This window comes from Anopheles funestus, unplaced genomic scaffold, assembly GCF_943734845.2.
Source record: "Anopheles funestus unplaced genomic scaffold, idAnoFuneDA-416_04 scaffold_160_ctg1, whole genome shotgun sequence".
Taxonomy (NCBI): Eukaryota; Metazoa; Arthropoda; class Insecta; order Diptera; family Culicidae; genus Anopheles; species Anopheles funestus.
In genome coordinates, this window is record NW_026045263.1 from 60,599 (window position 1) to 65,937 (window position 5,339).

The 5,339-nt window shown below is 41.3% G+C and overlaps 1 long non-coding RNA gene across 1 annotated transcript; it reads right to left on the minus strand.

Moving 5' to 3' along the window:
• Positions 1-4,104: 4,104 nt before the first annotated feature.
• On the minus strand, positions 4,105-5,333 carry LOC125774289 (uncharacterized). Its single transcript, XR_007420755.1, has 3 exons — positions 5,136-5,333; positions 4,726-5,105; positions 4,105-4,537 (listed from the first exon to the last, which is right to left on the minus strand). It is a non-coding gene; the product is annotated as an uncharacterized LOC125774289 (long non-coding RNA).
• Positions 5,334-5,339: the final 6 nt, after the last annotated feature.

A 5,339-nucleotide genomic window follows, 5' to 3' on the forward strand; every position in this document is an offset into this window, starting at 1 on the left:
ACGAAGTAGTTTAGTATATGATGAATATTTTGCAAACAATTAATCGCAAAAGGTGCTTGCAACCGCTGCTAATGCCAACACGGCAGAGTTACGACACTCTTCCAAATTTTCAGCATCTTCTGAAGGGACGAAATGACTTTCTGGCCATTGATTTTCTGGTAGCGAGAGCCAAGATGGTCCATTCCACCATCTTTCAGCATAGAGCAGATCCTTTGGTTCTACACCTCGAGAAATATAATCTGCCGGATTATCGATTCCTGCTACATGTCTCCATTGTTTTATGTTCGTGGCGTCTAGGATTAGAGTAGTACGATTTGCCACGAACGTCTTCCATCTACACGGCGATGCGTTTAACCAATGCAGGACTGTGGTTGAATCGCTCCAGTACTTAATGTTGGTGGGGTTGAATCTAAGTGCTGTCGAAATCTTGGCTAAAAGTTGAACGCTCAACAATGCAGCACATAGTTCTAACTTAGCGATCGAATGATGAGAGTTTACCGGAGCTAACTTGAACTTTGCCGCTAGTAGACGAGTAGTGAAACCTGACTGCGAACTGACGCGTATGTAGCAACAGGAACCGTAAGCACGTTCGGAAGCATCTCCAAATTTCGTTGCCAAAAATGAATCGTGGAATGTTAAGATCTTCTAACAGATGAATCGTTCGTTGGAAGGATTTCCAATCGTTTTGGAGCTTCGTTGGTTTTGGTGTTCGTTGTCGAGTCGATTGTTGTCCAAGCCCTTTGCATTAATAGTTTCGCCATGCATACGACAGGTCCTACAAGTCCCAAAGGATCAAATATTTTTGCAACAGATGATAACAACGTACGCTTCGTAATAGTTGATGACAATTCGACGTTCTTTAAATTGTAACTGAACTGATCCCTTCCTGGAAACCAAACTAATCCCAAAGTAGTGATGGCGGCATAAGTTCCCAGGTAGTGACAGCGAGGCGTGGCTAAATCCTTCTCGATAATGTCATCCAGTACGCGTTTCGAATTCGAAGACCATTTTCTTATCACAAAACCGTACTGCCGCAATAAGCTAGTCACGTTTTTCTGCAATGTAACAGCAGACTCCTCATCATTAGCACCAGAGAGAAAATCATCGACATAAAAATCGTTTTTTATGGCTTCTGCTTCGATCGGGTTGGTTGCCATTTCGTTTAGTGCGATCTGCCTTAATGCTCTGGTTGCTAAAAGTGGAGCACAGGCTGTTCCGTAGGTCACGGTTTTTAGCTGGTAACATCTTAACTCTTCTGCAGCTGTTGGTCGCCATACAATTCGTTGTAACGGTTGATCATCAACATGTACCATGACCTGGCGATACATTTTTTCGATATCCGCGCTAATTGCCACTCGATGCGTTCAAAAATGTAGGATCACTGAAAAAAGATCAGGCTGAAGTGTTGGACCGACTTCGAGTACATCATTCAGGGAGTAGCCAGATGTAGTTTTACACGAAGCGTCAAATACTACCCTCACTTTCGTCGTTGTGCTTGACTCCTTCTAAACTGGATGATGCGGTAGATAGCAATGGGGCATGCTATCATCCACTGGTTCTGGTAGCACGACCATATGTCCCAACTCTTCGTATTCTTTCAAGAACTTTCGGTATTCTTCGTACATTTTCGGGTTTCTTTGTAGTCTTCGTTCGGTGTTGAAAAATCTCTTCTCCGCTATAGACTTTGAATCGCCTAAACTTACTCTCGATGTATCCACCTTCGGCAACTTGACTACGAATTTACCTTCCTTTTTGCGAGAAGTCGTTTCGGAGAAGAATTTCTCGCATGTCTCTTCGTCTAACTCGACTGATGATGAGGATGGTAGTACATCTAACTCCCAGAATCGTCGGATGGTTGTTTCTAACGAGTCTTGACTAACTGCTGCGTTTGTTGACACGTGACATTTCTGAGTTGTAGCTGTGGTCGTTCCAGCAACTGTCCATCCAAATTTAGTGTTGACAAATACAGGCTTGTTCGATCCAACACTAATTCGCTCGTTTGTGTGAATGGCCCAAAATGCTTCTCCGCCAATTACTAGATCAATCTGACCAGGTTTGTAGAAAAATGGATCGGCTAGAGATAGTCCATCTATTCTCCATTCCTTGGTGTTTACTTCAATTGTTGGAAGTTGTGCTGTTGGAGAATCTATGACAAGGAAGTTGAGTTTTGTGCTAAACCTCTGAGTCTTCGACGACACGACTACATCCATCGCTTCATGTTTGTGGTTTTCTCGTTGTCCAATTCATTTAACAGATACGCTAGCATGACGTTTGCGATTACTTAGACGATTTGCTAGAGCCGTTGAGATAAAGTTGGACATCGATCCAGAGTCTAACAGCGCTCTTGCATCAAACGATCTGCCATTGTCATCCACAACCTGCACTAATGCTGTTTGTAATAGAACGGTCGTTTTTCCCGATGCGGCAGTAGTTGCGGCTACAATGTTGTCTGATGTTGGATTCTGCATCGCTGTGTCTACATGTAACAATGTGTGATGTCGTTGATGACACTTGTGGCATTTGAATTTCGACATACATCGTTGGGCGATGTGTCCAATTCGGAAACAGTTCCGGCATAGCTTGTTCGATGTGATGACTTCCTCTCGTTGTGCCACTTGCATGCCCTTAAACGATTCACACTGATGCAAATAGTGTGGTTGTGAACAAGCATAACACCGTATCACGGGAGTTGGTGCCATGCTTACACATGCGATGCCTCTTTGCTGTTTCGTGCTGGTTAGTTTACTCGAACTTGGTTTTTGTGCTTCTGTTGATGCTTGAGCTGTAGCACTAAGAATTCTCAATCGACCTTGAAGATATTCTTGCAGCTTGATATACACGTCTTCCTTGTCCTTGCTGGTATACTCCTCCCAAGCCAACAAGGTTTTACCATCTAACTTATAAAAAAGTAGATTGCACAACGGTGTATCCCAATGAACTAAAGCCTCACTTAACGCACTCATTCCTTGAGTTAGTCGAGTAAATTCGTCAGACACTCGTCGAAGCTCTTCAATCGTATCATTCTTCATCGGTGGGATAGAAAACAGCGCCCGGAAATATTCACGCTTAAGGATCCTTTTGTTGTCATATCGATCTAGCAGTGCCTTCCACGTGATGCTGTAACCATCTGCCGTAAGCTGCACATGCTGGAATCGTTTCGGCAATTCACCCTTCAGCACTGATAGCAGGTACTGCAGTTTCACAACATCAGGCATGTCTTCAGCCTTGTCAATCATTGACACAAATCGGTCCTTGAAGCTGATCCAATCTGTGGTGTTACCATCGAATGTTGGTAAATCCAACTTGGGCAGTCGCACGTTTGCCACATGTTTAATCTTTCCCGGCTCTACTTCATCCGGAGCAGGCAGAGCACATGGTCGATTTGAGGTTAGGAATCCCTTGGCTTCGCAATACTTATTGTAGAACTCATTGCGCTGGTTGAACAAATCAGCCAGTTGCTCTTCATCTTCCTCAAGGGACTCTAGTTTGGACTGGGCCACTTCAAACGCCTTCCAGATTGACTCCAAATTTGCTAACCTCTCTACCACTTGGTTGCTTTTCACTTCCGTAAAACCAACCATGAATTCTTCTGTGGCTCTCATCTGAGCACGGGCACGAAGAGTCGCAATCTTCGCTTGGGTCTTCTTGGTTTCAGTGGCCATTTCAATGCGTCAGCGAATAGTAACGATTTTCTACAATACAGACTGTATTAGAAGGATAAAAAATCACTTCACTTACGACACGCGTGATTGAGGTTAAACCTCGATGCACCCAAATAAGCAGTTTGTGTGTCCAGAAATCCGGTTCGAAGGACCAAATGTTGACGCAGGATACTGCTTCGGATTTTCTGGTATTTCTAATTTGCTAAAAAACAGCAAATACTGCTTCCTTTGTGCCGTCGTACTGTAGTTTTTTATTTTCACGTGTTCTCTTCGCTTGTTGTAATGTGTAACTGTGTAATTGTGTAATTGTGTAATTGTCAAATTGTCCCACTTAACATTTTGATATTTTGCTTACGTTCTTAGTTGACACAAGTATTATGCAACAAGTTGCATAACACTTGTATCGCAACTTGTCTTGCTCTAACACCAACTTTAATCAATTACAACCATTTTCTACCAACTTTGGCCAATTACAACCATTTTCTACCAACTTTGACCAAAAGCACCAACTTTGGCCAATTACAACCATTTTCTACCAACTTTGACCAATTACTACCATTTTCTACCAACTTTGACCAAAAGCACCAACTTTGGCCAATTACAACCATTTTCTACCAACTTTAACCAATTACAACCATTTTCTACCAAATTTGACCAAAAACACCAACTTTGGCCAATTACAACCATTTTCTACCAACTTTAACCAATTACAACCATTTTCTACCAACTTTGACCAAAAACAAAAACTTTGGCCAATTACAACCATTTTCTACCAACTTTAACCAAAAACACCAACTTTAATCAATTACAACCATTTTCTACCAACTTTGGCCAATTACAACCATTTTCTACCAACTTTGACCAAAAGCACCAACCTTGGCCAATTACAACCATTTTCTACCAACTTTGACCAATTACAACCATTTTCTACCAACTTTGACCAAAAGCACCAACTTTAACCAATTACAACCATTTTTTACCAACTTTGACCAATTACAACCTTTTTCTACCAACTTTCACCAAAAACACCAACTTTTATCAATTACAACCATTTTCTACCAACTTTGGCCAATTACAACCATTTTCTACCAACTTTGACCAAAAACACCAACTTTGGCCAATTACAACCATTTTCTACCAACTTTAACCAATAACAACCATTTTCTACCAACTTTCACCAAAAACACCAACTTTGGCCAATTACAACCATTTTCTACCAACTTTGACCAAAAACACCAACTTTGGCCAATTACAAGCATTTTCTACCAACTTTGACCAAAAACACCAACTTTGACCAATTAAAACCATTTTCTACCAACTTTGAACAAAAACACCAACTTTGGCCAATTACAACCATTTTCTACCAACTTTTAACAATTACAACCATTTTCTACCAACTTTGACCAAAAGCACCAACTTTAACCAATTACAACCATTTTCTACCTACTTTGGCCAGTTACAACCATTTTCTACCAACTTTGACCAAAAGCACCAACTTTGGCCAATTACAACCATTTTCTACCAACTTTGACCAATTACAACCATTTTCTACCAACTTTGACCAAAAGCACCAACTTTAACCAATTACAACCATTTTCTACCAACTTTGACCAATTACAACCATTTTCTACCAACTTTGACCAATTACAACCATTTTCTACCAACTTTGACCAAAAA